At 39.2% G+C, this 18687-nt stretch overlaps 1 pseudogene across 1 annotated transcript in view; it reads right to left on the bottom strand.

The window, feature by feature from the left end:
- The window catches only part of LOC311099868 (rab proteins geranylgeranyltransferase component A 2-like), a 54847-nt pseudogene extending 52708 nt beyond the window's left edge, over positions 1-2139 (bottom strand). Inside the window, exon 1 of the transcript in view lies at positions 2055-2139. The product of the transcript in view is annotated as a rab proteins geranylgeranyltransferase component A 2-like (transcript). The remainder of the gene's footprint in view (positions 1-2054) is intronic.
- Between the last annotated feature and the right edge of the window lie 16548 nt (positions 2140-18687).

Below are 18687 nucleotides of genomic sequence, written 5' to 3'. Positions count from 1 at the left end.
CCAGATCTCAACCCCATAGAAAATCTTTGGAGGGAGCAACAGTGTGTGAAAACCTTGTGAAGACTTACAGAAAACGTTTGACCTGTGTCATTGCCAACAAAGGGTATATAACAAAGTATTGAGAAACTTTTGTTATTGACCAAATACTTATTTTCCACCATAATTTGCAAATAAATTCATTAAAAATCCTGCAATGTGATTTTCTGGACATTTTTTTCTCATTTTGTCTGTCATAGTTAACGTGTACCTATGATGAAAATTACAGGCCTCTCTCATCTTTTTAAGTGGGAGAACTTGCACAATTGGTGGCTGACTAAATACTTTTTTTCCCCACTGTATGTTCCAAGTTTATGGTTCCAGCAGCTCTGCAGTGCCATGAGGAGCCTTGTGAAATTGCCTTTAAAGAAAAGGCAAACCAGTTACCAGGTTAGTATTTTACTATTATTATGATCAAACGCTGTGATATGTGATATTTAGCCTTGTACCTTATACCGATATGCTGTATCTGTGACAGGAAGAAAGTTGAACATTGGGTTCACAACCAGGGCTAAACTTAACAGATTACTCGACGAGGGTGACATCACACCACAGCAGGTGGATTCATTCCATGAAGCTGTGTTGTGTTTCCTGACAAGTGCTGTGGACTTTGCACTTAAGAAGCTGCCACTGGAAGAGCCACTGATCAAGCACACACAATTTGTAGATGTACGGCAGAGGGCTGAAAGTGACATCGAAGATGTCCTGTACTTTGTTGAAAGGTTAGTTTTTTTTCTCTAATTATTGTCTATCATCTTAGCTAAAATACCCTGTGTTTTATGATGAGGTGTGTTCACTCCTAAACTGCACATGAGATATTCTTATGTGGCTTCTCCTCAAAGATGTGTATGAACTGCTGCTGGTTGATGACTATATACCTAAAACGTAACAACTTGTAACTCTACTTTCATAAATAGGTTTCCACATCTCCTCCCATACCATGGGCCAGAGGAGCATGACCTTCTGGGTGAGGAGTTTCTAAATTATCAGACCATGCCAATGATATCCCTGCAGGACTAAACTGGAAAGCTTCTGGGCTGAAATGGCAACCCGGAAGCATAAGGTAAACATTTCTTCCTTTTTTGTCTTTCCTTTTGGCAGGTGTGGCTTGGCTACATCTGTTGCTTAGAATTGTTGCATGCATATATGTATCATGCATGTTGCAAATTATGCATGTTTTTATCTGAACTTTGTTAATGGATCAACCTACAGTATACTTACAGTATTAATCAATCAAAAATCCAGGTATGTTTTTCCATTGTGTTTTGGTGCATTTTCCATAGGTGACAGGAGCCAAAGAATTTGAGAGGCTTGCTGCCGTCGCCAAGCTTGTCCTGGTGTTGCCCCATGCAAACGCAGATGCTGAGAGGGTGTTTTCAGTTGTGGGACTGAACAAAACCAAGAGAAGAAACAGCCTAGCATTGGATTGCACCCTGTCCTCAATAATGACCATAAAGATGGCCAATCTGGAGCCCTGCTTCAAATGGGAGCCCCCCTCCGATATCATCAAGGCCTCCAAGAAGGCCACAGGCCAGTATAACCATGCCGACAGATCATAGACAAGAGGCTCATTTGAGATGAGCCAGGTCTGCGCAGAATCGATCACCGGCGATCACCGCCCAATGCATGCTGGTTAGATTTGTGTCCGACTTGATCCCGACTTTCTCTGTCATGCACACGTGGGCAACGATAACCTCATGAGATCAAGGCGGCCGCAGTTCTGAGACGCAGGCAGTGCAATTGCTTTTCACCGACTGCAGGACCCAGGCGGACCCAGGACAAAATCTCACTCCAAGGTTTTTTGAAAAGTTGGCAGGTATGGCCCTACTCATATGTTAGCAAGCAAGCTAGCTAACATTATGCTAACGTCAACAACTACCACTAGCTAATGCTAGCAGCCCTTCTGGACGAAACCCTTACATAGACAAGATTCTTGAACCCTCCCAATTTCAGCTGCACAGTTATCAAGAAAAATATTGAAAGTACACACCACTGGCAAAACAACAATAGTTTCTTACCCGTCCCAAGTATGATAACATCAAATTCGGATGGTAGCTTGTCAGCAGCCAGGTTGAACAATATGAGCACTGTATAATTTGACATTAGATGAGACGGGAAATCCCTCATGAAGTCTTTGCCTCAAATCTCATTCAACAACAACAACGCACACCCCCTGATTAAATAAAAAGTATCCCATGTATTTTCTCATCATAAACATGATTAATATCATATTAGTAAAGATTTAACTAGCTATATGTAAACTAATAGAAACACCATCCCTTCATCATCCAATAGCCCTTAATATTGCAGGAGATGAGAGATTTTTGGTGATAACATAACTGAGACAATGCATCAGCATTGATGAACACCTCACTTCCACCCAGTGGTAATAATAACCATGGTGCCTGCCATCAGTCCCCATCGCTATCGCATAGGCATTCAGCCTTAGTTTTGGTCCATGTTTCCCAGTGGACCCTAATTGGTTGGGAACATGTACAACATATGAAAGCACCCCAAACCCTCCTGCCCAGATGAGAGCTTTTGTCCCTGAAGGTTGTGTGTGTTTTGTGCTGTTACCACTGAGCTATTATAGTTGTTTCTGTACAACTCTATGCACAAGGACTACTTTTAACAATTTCCACAGAACATTTTACAAAAACACATTTACTTTAAGAACAGTGCAGATGCAACAGTTTGGAAACAGAACGGCACAAACTGTCATTCTGTTACCAACCTTTGCATCTGCAGTGTTCTTCAAGTAAATGTGTTTTTGTAAAATGTTCTATTGCCCTCACATTTCTCCAGGCCCATCCCTCAACTTTTTACCAAAACAAAGGTGGGGTGTCCCTTTGTTATTGTTTCAATTTATGGATTCCACCTTTAAGGTGATTGTCTTTTAGTACATTTTGCATTTCAATTTCGTTTACTGTTTATTTGTAAATGCAGTGGCTAACTGTTTTATATCCTGAAATTGTTTGTCACTGCTTTTGGTCAGTTGTAAACTCAGCCAGCAACTAGTAAAAGTCTGTAAAAGCACGGTAACACTTTAGGAGTGTCAGTTTTATTGTGGAAGTAAGATCTAAGAAGCCTTTTGTGTGTTGTGTTTACTGTTACCCTGTTTCAAACAAGCATAACCTAAACTTTGCTTTTTTATTTTTTAAATCAGCTTCCCAACTGTTTCCCTATAAATGGACCTAGATCCTGTGATACTAATAGATGTTACATATTCTTGCCATTTAATTCTAATTCTAAAAACTATTTGCCCAAGTAGAGGTATTCCTAAACAAAATTATCAAACTGAGATATACAGTGGGGAAAAAAAGTATTTAGTCAGCCACCAATTGTGCAAGTTCTCCCACTTAAAAAGATGAGAGAGGCCTGTAATTTTCATCATAGGTACACGTCAACAATGACAGACAAAATGAGGGAAAAAAAATCCAGAAAATCACATTGTAGGATTTTTAATGAATTTATTTGCAAATTATGGTGGAAAATAAGTATTTGGTCAATAACAAAAGTTTCTCAATACTTTGTTATATACCCTTTGTTGGCAATGACACAGGTCAAACGTTTTCTGTAAGTCTTCACAAGGTTTTCACACACTGTTGCTGGTATTTTGGCCCATTCTTCCATGCAGATCTCCTCTAGAGCAGTGATGTTTTGGGGCTGTCGCTGGGCAACACGGACTTTCAACTCCCTCCAAAGATTTTCTATGGGGTTGAGATCTGGAGACTGGCTAGGCCACTCCAGGACCTTGAAATGCTTCTTACGAAGCCACTCCTTCGTTGCCCGGGCGGTGTGTTTGGGATCATTGTCATGCTGAAAGACCCAGCCACGTTTAATCTTCAATGTCCTTGCGGATGGAAGGAGGTTTTCACTCAAAATCTCACGATACATGGCCCCATTCATTCTTTCCTTTACACGGATCAGTCGTCCTGGTCCCTTTGCAGAAAAACAGCCCCAAAGCATGATGTTTCCACCCCCATGCTTCACAGTAGGTATGGTGTTCTTTGGATGCAACTCAGCATTCTTTGTCCTCCAAACACGACGAGTTGAGTTTTTACCAAAAAGTTATATTTTGGTTTCATCTGACCATATGACATTCTCCCAGTCCTCTTCTGGATCATCCAAATGCACTCTAGCAAACTTCAGACGGGCCTGGACATGTACTGGCTTAAGCAGGGGGACACGTCTTCACTGCAGGATTTGAGTCCCTGGCGGCGTAGTGTGTTACTGATGGTAGGCTTTGTTACTTTGGTCCCAGCTCTCTGCAGGTCATTCACTAGGTCCCCCCGTGTGGTTCTGGGATTTTTGCTCACCGTTCTTGTGATCATTTTGACCCCACGGGGTGAGATCTTGCGTGGAGCCCCAGATCGAGGGAGATTATCAGTGGTCTTGTATGTCTTCCATTTCCTAATAATTGCTCCCACAGTTGATTTCTTCAAACCAAGCTGCTTACCTATTGCAGATTCAGTCTTCCCAGCCTGGTGCAGGTCTACAATTTTGTTTCTGGTGTCCTTTGACAGCTCTTCGGTCTTGGCCATAGTTGAGTTTGGAGTGTGACTGTTTGAGGTTGTGGACAGGTGTCTTTTATACTGATAACAAGTTCAAACAGGTGCCATTAATACAGGTAACGAGTGGAGGACAGAGGAGCCTCTTAAAGAAGAAGTTACAGGTCTGTGAGAGCCAGAAATCTTGCTTGTTTGTAGGTGACCAAATACTTATTTTCCACCATAATTTGCAAATAAATTCATTTAAAATCCTACAATGTGATTTTCTGGATTTTTTTTTCTCATTTTGTCTGTCATAGTTGACGTGTACCTATGATGAAAATTACAGGCCTCTCTCATCTTTTTAAGTGGGAGAACTTGCACAATTGGTGGCTGACTAAATACTTTTTTTCCCCACTGTATGCTGCTGAGGGGTGATGATGCATATGGCCCACTCTTGGATAATGGCCCACATATGGCCCACTCTTGGATAATCTTTCTGTCTTTCTTCTTCTTCTTCTTCTTCTTCTTCTTCTTCTTCTTCTTCTTCTTCTTCTTCTTCTTCTTCTTCTTCTTCTTCTTCTTCTTCTTCTTCTTCTTCTTCTTCTTCTTCTTCTTCTTCTTCTTCTTCTTCTTCTGCATCGGTATAATGGCGGTCCGCAAATGCGTTAAAGGTGCATACCGCCACCTACTGTGCTGGAGTGTGTGGTCAATCACGGTTTACATATTACATTGGAATCAAAAGAAAATAAACACAAAAACCTAACTCCTCCTTCCTGATCCTGTACTACTAAGAAAATAGAAAAAAGAGCCCTACTAACTTCCAACAAACCCTCCCCATCCCCCAAATCCCCTCCTAACCCTGTCCAATCTCAATATCCCTACACATCCATCTTTCCCTCTCTTCAACACATCAATCTTTCCCTCTCTGCTCCACCGTTTCATCAACCACACACTCCGGACACAAACCATTCACATGACGGCCAACCAAATACTGTATAATGAGCAGTTCAATTAAAAGTGACCTATAGGTGCAACCAGGCAAACTTCTCCTTGTTGATTACTGTAGATGGTATACCACACTAGCCACATTTGCCAACAGCTTGCATCACTAATGTTGCTGGCAGAACATGGCTGTAAACTGTGATCAGATTCTCCATAGATGAACCGTTTCTGCCGAGGAACAAAAGTTGACTGGACTCAGGTAAAGTAAATATTTTTTCTAGATTCTCATCATTACCTTCATACTTTCTTTCTTTAGACCCTTCTCCAAGTCAGCCAGAATGAGTTGTATGTTTCTTTGGGCTTTGACAGAGGTAAGCTCCACAAATATCAGGCGCTTGACTGCTGCATAGCCTGCAGTGATGTTAATGTATACTGTAAAAATCAGTTGGTCGGGCTGATTGCTTGTTGAGTGCTGTTCTGGTTGTAAAGGTAATGAAGGCTTGAGTTTAAATGAGGGCACACACCATGTCTATTTCCTTGTTCAGTGTGCATTGAAAGGACCAAAGAACCTGATGATATAAGCTGTACCTGGCATACATTTAGTTACACAAGTGAATTAGTTTGGTCATTTGGATTCATTATCATTGGTGGCCTTTTATGATTTTAAGTGGCTTCTAAAAGCCCTGCTGTTAAAAAATAACCAATCTTGAGGGTCCTTCTAAAAGCCCTGCAGTTCAAAAAGAACCAGGCTGGAGGCTTGAGGGTACTTCTAAAATAACCAGGCTTGAGGCTACTTCTAAAACCATTGTTTAATTCTACAGTATTAGAGATCATCTTTCATGGTCATTATTTCATTGAAGTGAGGCTTGATTTTGAATGATACATTTTTTAAATTACACTTGTTTATCACAAAAGCTTGAGATGCATCGTGCATTCCAGACCCGACGTGACCATGCTATCCAATCCTTGGACAGCAGGGCCACACATTAAAAAACCTAAACGTACCTTGTCTGTCATGAATGCTGAATAAAATGATATTTGAACTTACTCCGTGGGGTTGGTTCTTATAAAGCGTTGGAGTTTGAGACAAAATATCAGAAGGAACAGACTTTCCAAATGTTGGTATTTTGTAGACAGAGTACGTAAACATAGATGGTACCAATGGTCTGTCATGATACAACGGGATGCGTGAGATAATAAGCAGAATTAGTTTCTGTGCTTGGGTTTTTCGTCACTGGTATTTGGACAAATCACGATTTTGCAGGTGTTTCAGAATGGGAGGGGACATTTGGCCCATACATTTAAGTCACTTACAGTTGGTGAATGTATACATGTTTTTTTTTTTTTTCATACTGGCCCCCCGTGGGAGACAAACCCACATCCCTGCCGGCCAAACCCTCCCCTACCTTGGACAACACTGGACCAATTGTGCGCCGCCCATGGGTCTCCCGGCCGCGGCCGGCTGCGACAGAGCCTGGACTCGAACCAGGATCTCTAGTGGCACAGCTAGCACTGCGATACAGTGCCTTAGACCACTGCGCCACTCGGGAGTCAAGACTTGCCCATACCTTGCAAAGAGAAAGGGCAGAGCTCTTCCGATCCTCATTCTATCGCTTCTCTTAACACATAACCATAGTAACCCGAACTTAATCAAGCATCTGACCAATTACGCAATACTTTAGTTCTGGGTTAACCGAGATTAGTCTGTTGCAGACCCACTTCTTCACTGCTTTCCTGGTGTCAAAATTAAATTAAAGCATGTGTCCCATATGTACACAAAAAAGCGATAGGTAACTTGTGGGGGACTTTTATTTTGACATGAGGAAAGCAGAGAGGAAGTGGGTCTACAACAGAGCCACGTTTAGAATGTATTATATAGTATTATATAGAGCCATTATTGCATGGAACTTCGTTCCATCTCATATTGCTCAAATAAACAGCAAATCTGGTTTCAAAAAACAGATAAAGCAACACCTCACGGCACAACGCCTCTCCCCTATTTGACCTAGATAGTGTGTGTGTATGTATTGATATATAGGCTACGTGTGCCTTTAACATTTTGTTATGTAGATCTGTCCTTGAGCTGTTCTTGTCTATTAATGTTCTGTATTATGTCATGTTTCATGTTTTGTGTGGACCCCAGGAAGAGTAGCTGCTGCTTTTGCAACAGCTAATGGGTATCCTAATAAAATATCAAATACCAAAGTCTGTTTTATAATACATTCCTTTTGATATTCTGTCTCAAATTCCACCCTATACAAGAACCAACTCCACGGACAATTGGTAGAGTAAGTTCTATATAATTTTATTCAACATTCGTGACAGACAAGGGACGTTTAGGTTTTCGTCTATGTAATAATATGTGTCCCTGCTGTCTAAGGATTGGATAGCATGATCACGTGGGGACTACGTGCATCCCAGACCCAGACCCAGGCAACGTACTTGTCTCAAGTACTGTACAACATTTGGGGCAGCAGTGTATTGTTTGTGCTGAGCAGGCATGGTGCTGTAGAAATGTCACTAACTTTAGTCCCTTCTCATCTTGGCTCCTGGACCCTGTCCGCTCATTTCAAGGCTGCGTTGAGACAATGACTTATCAGTGACTCAAGCCCTGCTCAAATAATCCCGACCATTGTGCCACTGAGTTGTCGTAGTGCTGCTGCAAATGTACATTGTTCCAGGGGTGTTGGCAGTCATAATGTAAGTAACTTAATTTATGAATGCCTCTGTCGATCCTACAGCTATTGTATACAGTAATCATGCGCCTATGAACCAGAGTTATACTGTTAGCACTGAGGCGCTTTGCCCTAGTAGGAAGTCCACTGTGTGCAGCTCACCCTGCACTATCAGCTCAAACATAAATATCACTGTCATGTCTACCTCTGATAAGCATCCCAGTAAAGCAATAAAAACAATCAAGAATCCAAGAAAAGTGCTAAAAATAGCCTACATTAACATATGTAGCCTAAAAAACAAGGTTCATGAAATCCATAACTTGCTAGTAACAGATAACATTCACATACTGACTGTCTCTGAAACTCACTTAGATAATACCTTTGATGATACAGTGGTAGCAATACACGGTTTCAACATCTTCAGAAGAGACAGGAATGCCAATGGTGGAGGTGTTGCCATTTATGTTCAGAGTCATATTCCTGTAAAGCTTAGAGAGGACCTCATGTCAAATGCTGTTGAATAAATATGTTTACAGGTTCACCTGCCTCACCTAAATACCATTTGTGTGGGAAGCTGCTGTAGACCACATTTTACATTTTAGTCATTTAGCAGACGCTCTTATCCAGAGTGACTTACAGTTAGTGATTGCATACATTTGTATTTTTTTCATACTGGCCCCCGAACACACAACCTTGCCATTGCAAGCGCCATGCTCTACCAACTGAGCTACACGGGACATCTCTGCTCAGTAGGTAGGTCTTCGAGGCTACGGGGTGCAGCGAGGAAATCTCTGTGTTAATGGGTGGGAGTAAGGAGCCAAATATGTCATTATAAACCAGTTTTATGCAGCGACAGTGCGCAACGCTAGTAATAGATGAAAGGATATAAAACTATATAGCCATCTGTATCCATCTTTCCTTCTCTCTGAGTTACTCCTCTTCCACTAGGTGTAAATGTAACACTTGGGAATAACACACCTTCTGGAACTACAGAAATAAACCTGTCTGGAGGGCTGATTGAAATTGGCCGACAGCGAAGACGGCTCAAAACAAAAGTGACGTAGGTTAAGCACGTGGAGTAATGAGTAGGATTCTGTGTTCACATGCAAAAGTGATTGTTTTTGATAAAATGCTTGATTTGTATTCCCAATGAAAATTAGTTTGAAAATATGGACATATTTTCAGTGGTGTGAAGTACTTGAGTAAAAACACTTTAAAGTACTACTTAAGTAGTTTTTGGGGGTATCTGTACTTTACTATTTATATTTTTGGACAACTTTTACTTCACTACATTCCTAAAGAAAATAAATCGCTGACACCCAAAAGTACTCTTTACATTGAATGCTAAGCAGGACAGGAAAATGGTTCAATTCACGCACTTATCAAGAGAACATCCCTGGGCATCCCTACTGCCTCTGATCTGGCGGACTCACTAAACACAAATACTTCATTTGTAAATGATGTCTGCGTGTTGTGTGCCCCTGGCTATCCGTAAATAAAAAAATACAAGAAAATGGTGCTGTCTGGTTTGCTTAATATAACCAATTTGTAATGATTTATACTTTTACTTTTGATACTTACGTATATTTAGTATCACAACATGACCGAGCGACGCAGATTACTGTTCGATTTGAGAAGGGCTTTTGACCACCAAGTGCTAACGGTAAGTATCTGGATAATATGTGTGAAATGCTTGATAATGTATTTGATCTCAACAGAGAGGTATATTTCATTGGGGACATAAATATTCACTGGCTTTCATCTAGCTGTCCACTCAAGAAAAAGCTTCAAACTGTAACCAGTGCCTGCAACCTGGTTCAGGTTATCAGTCAACCTACCAGGGTATTTAAAAACAGAACAGGAACTAAATCATCCACTTGCATTGATCACATCTTTACTAATGCTGCAGAAATCTGCTCTAAAGCAGTATCCAGATCCATCGGATGTAGTGATCATAATATAGTAGCCATATCTAGGAAAACCAAAGTTCCAAAGGCTGGGCCTAATATAGTGTATGAGGTCATACAATACGTTTTGCAATTATTCCTATGTTGAAGATGTAAATAATATTTGCTGGTCTGTGGTGTGTAATGAGGAGCAACCAGAAGCTGCACTTGACACATTTATGAAATTGCTTATTCCAGTTAGGAATAAGCATGCACCCATTAAGAAAATGACTGTAAAATCAGTTAAATCCCCGTGGATTGATGAGGAATTAAAAAATGTTATGGTTGAGAGGGATGAGGCAAAAGGGATGGCAAATAAGTCTGGCTGCACAGCCGATTGGCAAACGTACTGTAAATTGAGAAATCATGTGACTAAACTGAACAAAAAGAAGAAGAAACTGTACTATGAAACAGAAAGATTAGCAAACTTAGGCATGACATGCCAACAACAAATTCTGAACCTACACATCCATGCATAACTGACCAAATTATGAAAGACAAGCATTGTAATTTTTAATTCCGTAATGTGAGTTTGGAGGAGGTGAAAAAGTATTGTTTTCTATTAACAATGACAAGCCACCTGGGTCTGACAACTTGGATTGAAAATTGCTGAGGAAGATAGTGGACGATATTGCCACTCCTATTTGCCGTCTCTTCAATCTAAGCCTACAGGAAAGTGTGTGTCCTCAGGCCTGGAGGGAAGCAAAAGTAATTCTGCTACCCAAGAATAGCAAAGCAGCCTTGACTGACTCAAACAGCCGACCAATCAGCCTGTTACCAACCCTTGGTAAACGTTAGGAAAAAATTGTGTTTGACCAGATACAATGCTACTTCACAGTAAACAAATTAACAACCGTTTTTCAGCAAGCTTATAGGGAAGGGCATTCAGCATGTACAGGACTTACACAAATGACTGATGATTGGCTAAGAGAAATTGATAATAAAAAGATTGTCGGAGCTGTTTTGTTAGACTTCAGTGCAGCTTTTGACATTATCGATCATAAAAGTGTATGTGAAAACCATATGTGTTATGGCTATACATCCCCTGCTATATTGTGAATAGAGAGTTACCTGCATAACAGAACACAGAGGGTGTTCTTTAATGGAAGCCTTTCCAACATAATCCAGGTAGAGTCAGGCATTCCCCAGGGTAGCTGTCTAGGCCCCTTACTTTAAAAAAATCTTTACTAATGACCTGCCACTGGCTCTGAGTAAAGCCTGTGTGTCTATGTATGCTGATGACTCAATACTATACACGTCAGCTACCACAGCAAGTGAAATCACTGCAACACTTAACAAAGAGCTGCAGCCAGTTTCAGAATGGGTGGCAAGAAATAAGTTAGTTAACAGCTGTAACTGTATATGCATTCGTAAATCAGGTCCTTTCTTGAGTTGGGCTCTGGGATGTAACAACCGTTGAGCATCTGATCTTATGGTTAATTGTGGAGGAAAGGGGTTGAGTGTGTCAGAGTATGTGCATGTGTGTGTGTGTTTATCCCACATCTGTTGCAAGGGGGTAAGGATATTAGGGAGAATATAGGATGAACCACAATAATTGTTTGCTAAGATAATAATTGCTTGTAAAAAATGTAATGTAATACAATGGCAATCCGGGTTATAGGTAACAATCCTACGCATGAACTGCCGACATTGTTACACATATTAATTGATAATGATGGTAATTAAGATATGCAAGATATTTGAACATAGAATATATATATATTTTTTTAAATAGCTATATATATATTGAGGGTAGAGAATTGGAAATGCTTTTGGCGGTTGACCTGCTTCTGTTTTGTGGGTGGCACTGTGTGCTGTTTTCGATGGATGGGTCCTGGCCTCTCGGGGGCCTAGGGATCCGGGGGGACGGGGGTGGTATGCCGATCACTGGGATGACGGCCCAACATGGGTTGGGAGGGGTTTAGCGGGGGGAATAGTGGAGAACAATTGGAGGGTTACTTAGTAGCAATGCAAATATCATGGTACAGCTATATGGACACTCAATCACTATGGTATTTTTTATTGGTAAATTTACAAACATATATAATGATAAATAGATTTGAAACTTGTATCTCATTATGTATGTGGTGAAATAAGTATAGTCAGTAATAATTGTAATGGCTTAGCAGATAATAACAAAAAAATAACAAAATGTACATGGCTCAAAGAGAAGGAATATAATATCTATTGTTTACAGGAAACTCATTCAATAATTCTAGATGAAGTTGCGTGGAAAAAGGAATGGGGGGGGGGCGAAATATACTTCTCCCATGGGCAAAGAAACTCAAAAGCGGTGATGATATTAATTAACAGTAATTTCGATCCGAATGTGCAAATTGGTAGATGGATGATTTTATATATGTTATTGGACCATAAACAGATATGGCTCATTAACCTTTACGGACCAAATAATGATGATCCACACTTCTTTGACAATATATATAATAAATTATCAACCCTGCAAGCAATACAAGACTCTATTATTATGGTGGGAGATTATAATACCGTTTTAAATAGCTCAAAGGACCGTAAAGGAAATCACACTACAAACTATCACCCTCATGCTCTTAAGGAAATCGTGAATGTCATGGATACATTAGAACTAGTAGATATATGGAGGCTTAAATATCCTGATCTAGTGAGATATACATGGCGGAGACTCAATCAAGCTAGTCGTCTTGACTTCTTTCTTATGTCATTCTCGTTGGCACCAAAAGTTTAAAAAGTGTTGACAGGGGACAGAATGCGGTCGGACCATCATATAATTGGCATATACATTACTCTTACTGAATTTCAACGTGGGCGAGGATATTGGAAATTTAATCAAAGCCTATTGGATGATAACTTGTTTTTAACTAGGACAAAGGAATTTATAACTGATTTTTTCCAACATAACATAGGTACAGCAAATCCCCTTATTGTATGGGACACTTTTAAATGTGCCTTTAGAGGCCATGCAATTCAGTACTCATCTCGAAAACAAAAGCAATTTAGCTCAAAAGAGTCCATACTAACAAAGGAAATAGAAGGACTAACAGAACAGATAGATAGCAATAAAAACTGTAACATAGATGCTCAGAATAAATTAGTGGAAAAACAAAAAGAAATGGAGAAATGTATTCAAGAAAGATCAATATTATAAAAATAAAGCAAACTGGATGGAATATGGGGAAAAATGCACCAAATTATTTTTTAATCTTCAACATAGAAATGCTACCAAAAATAATTTACTGAAACTGGTTACAAATGACGGAGTCACCCATGATTCACCAAATTATATTTTGAAGGAGGAAACAAAGTACTTTAAGCATATGTTTTTGTTTCAGTCGCCTCCATCTCCTCTAACTGAAGCTAATTGTAGAGATTTTTTTATATTGACAATGTACAATTAACAGCCATACAGAAAGACTCATGTGAAGGTGAAATTACAGAGGAGGAACTTCTGGATGCAATTAAATACTTTAAGTCCGGGAAAACTCCAGGGTTGGATGGCATACCAGTCGAGGTATACCAAACCTTTTTTTGATATACTCAGAGGACCGTTATTAGCATGTTTTAACCACTCCTATGTAAATGGTAGATTATCAGACACTCAAGAAGAAGGTCTGATTTCATTATTACTGATAAAGGATACAAGTGGAAAATATAAAGATCCAGTCCATTTTAAAAATTGGAGGCCCCTTACACTTCAGTGTTGTGATGCAAAAATTCTAGCAAAATGTATAGCGCATAGAATTAAAAAAGGTATTGTCGGACATTATTAATTCTAATCAGACAGGTTTTTTACATGGACGATACATTGGAGGTAATATAAGGCAAGTACTGGAAACAATAGAACACTATGAAAAATCTGGGAAACCAGGCCTGCTATTCATAGCTGACTTTGAAAAGGCTTTTGATAAAGTACGACTGGAGTTTATATATAAATGCCTGGAGCATTTCAATTTTGGAGAATCTCTAATAAAATGGGTTAAAATCATGTATAGTAACCCTAGGTATAAAATAGTAAATAATGGCTATTTCTCAGAAAGTTTTAAACTGTCAAGAGGAGTGAAACAAGGTTGTCCACTAACGGCATATCTATTTATTATGGCCATCGAGATGTTAGCTATTAAAATCAGATCCAACAATAATATCAAGGGATTAGAAATCCAGGGCTTAAAAACAAAGGTGTCATTGTACGCTGATGATTCATGTTTTCTTTTAAATCCACAACTAGAATCCCTCCACAGCCTCATAGAGGATCTAGATACATTTTCTAACCTCTCTGGATTACAACCAAATTATGACAAATGTACTATATTACGTATTGGATCACTAAAAAATTAAAAATTTACATTACCATGTAGTTTACCAATAAAATGGTCTGATGATGATGTGGATATACTCAGAATACATATCCCAAATGAAATAAATGATCTCATTCCAATACATTTTAATAGAAAGTTAGCAAAAATTGATAAGATCTTGCTACCATGGAAAGGTAAATTGTCAATTTGTGGAAAAACCACCCTGATTAACTCTTTAGTATTATCCCAGTATACCTATTTGCTTATGGTCTTGCCTACGCCTAGTGAACAGTTTTTTTTTATTTAATGAGAAAAAAAGATTCCATTTTATTTGGAACGGCAAGCCAGACAACATTAAACTGACCTATTTATATAATGTATATGAATTCGGAGGACAGAAAGGATTAAATATTAAAGCATTAGACCTATCACTAAAAGCTTCAGTCATACAAAAGTAATACTTAAATTCGAACTGGTTCTCTAGCAAATTAGTAAGATTGTCTCACCCAATGTTCAAGAATGGCCTTTTTCCCTTTATTCAGATTACAACCTCTCACTTTCAGTTATTTGAAAAGGAAATAATCTCCCAAATATCACTATTTCTAAAACAAGCAATTTCAATGTAATCCTCCAGAAACGACAGAACAAATAATGAAACAAATATTGTGGTTAAACTCAAATATACTAATTGATAAAAAAACATGATTTTTTGACAAAATGTTAAAAAAATGTATAATCTTCTTAAATTATATCATAGGTAAGACTGGTGGAGTTATGTCGCACATGCAGCTAACAAAAACATGGAAATGTCTGCTCTACCCAAAATTACAACCAAATAATTGCAGCATTACCGCAAAAATGGAAGAGGAAAGTGGAAGAGGGAAAAAGTAAGGAACTTGTCTGTCGGCCCTGCATTAAATAACATAATTGGTTAAAGAAAATTTTGATAAATAAAAAAGTATACCAGTTACATTTAAGGACCAAAGGATTGACAGCCGTCCCATATAGATTGCAAAATAGTTGGGAAGAGATTTTTGATGTACCGATTCCATGGCATAGTGTTTATGAGCTGATACGCAAAACGACGCCGGATTCAAAACTTAGAATTGTTCAATTTAAATTATTATATGAAATTCTTGCTACCAATAGAATGTTATTTATATGGGGGATACAATCTTCCCAGCTCTGCAGATTTTGCTGCGAAGAGACAGAATCATTAGATCATTTGTTTTGGTACTGTCCATTAGTAGCTTGTTTTTGGACACAGGTCCAGGAATGGCTAAAGGATTACAATAGTTACCTGGAGCTAACCCTGCAGATAGCACTACTGGGTGATCTGAAAAGTCATAGTCAATCGATCAATAATATAATAATACTTTTAGCAAAAAAAAATATTTTCAATCTGTAGAAACAATGAGAATACAAAGGTTCAGAACTTTTTTTAAACATCACAGTACAATTGAAAAGAATATGGCAAATAGAAATCCAATATGGATGGTGTTAAGAGATAGATGGGTGGTGTTGAATGGAGTTGAAGAATGGGACTAATAACAACTAACAACAACTAATAACAACAAGATAACTGATGTAAAGCATACTGTGTCCATAATAAGTATATAGGTTATAGGTTGAGAGCTTTTGTGAAAGAATACAGTTAGAAAGATATGGCATATAGAAGCAAACCGGATGGACATCATGAAAATGATCGGAGAGGTTGAGGGTAGAGGAAGTTCAGGAGTAAAAACAAACAAAATTGAATTATTGTAAAATTGACTGTGTCCATTAAATGTATATTGAATGTATAAGCTGGAAGTAGAGGCCTAAGCATTGTCGTTCACTAGTTTACTCCAATTAGGGAACGGGTGGTGGGGTTGGAATGTAATAAAGGGAAATATATATTTTTTAAGGATATGTATATATATGTACAGTGGGGTAAATAAGTATTTAGTCAGCCACCAATTGTGCAAGTTCTCCCAATTAAAAAGATGAGAGAGATCTGTAATTTACATCATAGGTACACGTCAACTATGACAGACAAAATGAGGAAAAAAAATCCAGAAAATCACATTGTAGGATTTTTAATGAATTTATTTGCAAATTATGGTGGAAAATAAGTATTTGGTCAATAACAAAAGTTTCTCAATACTTTGTTATATACCCTTTGTTGGCAATGACACAGGTCAAACGTTTTCTGTAAGTCTTCACAAGGTTTTCACACACTGTTGCTGGTATTTTGGCCCATTCCTCCATGCAGATCTCCTCTAGAGCAGTGATGTTTTGGGGCTGTCGCTGGGCAACAGGGACTTTCAACTCCCTCCAAAGATTTTCGATGGGGTTGAGATCTGGAGACTGGCTAGGCCACTCCAGGACCTTGAAATGCTTCTTATGAAGCCACTCCTTCGTTGCCCGGGCGGTGTGTTTGGGATCATTGTCATGCTGAAAGACCCAGCCACGTTTCATCTTCAATGCCCTTGCTGATGGAAGGAGGTTTTCACTCAATCTCACGATACATGGCCCCATTCATTCTTTCCTTTACACGGATCAGTCGTCCTGGTCCCTTTGCAGAAAAACAGCCCCAAAGCATGATGTTTCCACCCCCATGCTTCACAGTAGGTATGGTGTTCTTTGGATGCAACTCAGCATTCTTTGTCCTCCAAACACGACGAGTTGAGTTTTTACCAAAAAGTTATATTTTGGTTTCATCTGACCATATGACATTCTCCCAATCCTCTTCTGGATCATCCAAGTGCACTCTAGCAAACTTCAGACGGGCCTGGACATGTACTGGCTTAAGCAGGGGGACACGTCTGGCACTGCAGGATTTGAGTCCCTGGCGGCGTAGTGTGTTACTGTTGGTAGGCTTTGTTACTTTGGTCCCAGCTCTCTGCAGGTCATTCACTAGGTCCCCCCGTGTGGTTCTGGGATTTTTGCTCACCGTTCTTGTGATCATTTTGACCCCACGGGGTGAGATCTTGGTCCTCTGTAGCTCAGCTGGTAGAGCACGGCGCTTGTAACGCCAAGGTAGTGGGTTCAATCCCCGGGACCACCCATACACAAAAATGTATGCACGCATGACTGTAAGTCGCTTTGGATAAAAGCGTCTGCTAAATGGCATATTATATTATTATTATTTATCTTGCGTGGAGCCCCAGATCGAGGGAGATTATCAGTGGTCTTGTATGTCTTCCATTTCCTAATAATTGCTCCCACAGTTGATTTCTTCAAACCAAGCTGCTTACCTATTGCAGATTCAGTCTTCCCAGCCTGGTACAGGTCTACAATTTTGTTTCTGGTGTCCTTTGACAGCTCTTTGGTCTTGGCCATAGTGGAGTTTGGAGTGTGACTGTTTGAGGTTGTGGACAGGTGTCTTTTATACTGATATCAAGTTCAAACAGGTGCCATTAATACAGGTAACGAGTGGAGGACAGAGGAGCCTCTTAAAGAAGAAGTTACAGGTCTGTGAGAGCCAGAAATCTTGCTTGTTTGTAGGTGACCAAATACTTATTTTCCACCATAATTTGCAAATAAATTCATAAAAAATCCTACAATGTGATTTACTGGATTTTTTTTCCTCAATTTGTCTGTCATAGTTGACGTGTACCTATGATGAAAATTACAGGCCTCTCTCATCTTTTTAAGTGGGAGAACTTGCACAATTGGTGGCTGACTAAATACTTTTTTCCCCCTCTGTATGTATGTGTATGCATGTATGTATATGCATGTATGTATATATATATATATATATATATATATATATATATATATATATATATATATATATATATATATATACAGTCATGGCCAAAATTGTTGGCACCCCTGAAATTTTTCCAGAAAATGAAGTATTTCTCACAGAAAAGTATTGAAATTACACATGTTTTGCTATGCACATGTTTATTTCCTTTGTGTGTATTGGAATAACACAAAAAAAACAGGAAAAAAGCAAATTTGACATAATTTCACACAAAACTCAAAAAATGGGCCGGACAAAATGATTGGCACCCTTAACTTAATATTTAGTTGCACACCCTTTGGAAAAAATAACTGAAATCAGTCGCTTCCTATAACCATCAATAAGCTTCTTACACCTCTCACCCGGAATTTTGGACCACTCTTCTTTTGCAAACTGCTCCAGGTCTCTCATATTGGATGGGTGCCTTTTCCCAACAGCAATTTTAAGATCTCTCCACAGGTGTTCAATGGGATTAAGATCTGGACTCATTGCTGGCCACTTCAGAACTCTCCAGCGCTTTGTTGCCATCCATTTCTGGGTGCTTTTTGAAGTATGTTTGGGGTCATTGTCCTG

This window comes from Coregonus lavaretus (genome assembly GCF_964263955.1).
Source record: "Coregonus lavaretus genome assembly, chromosome: 24".
NCBI classification, from domain to species: Eukaryota; Metazoa; Chordata; class Actinopteri; order Salmoniformes; family Salmonidae; genus Coregonus; species Coregonus lavaretus.
The sequence above is the reverse complement of the archived record's forward strand: the minus strand, read 5'-3'. Positions and strand labels throughout refer to the sequence as shown.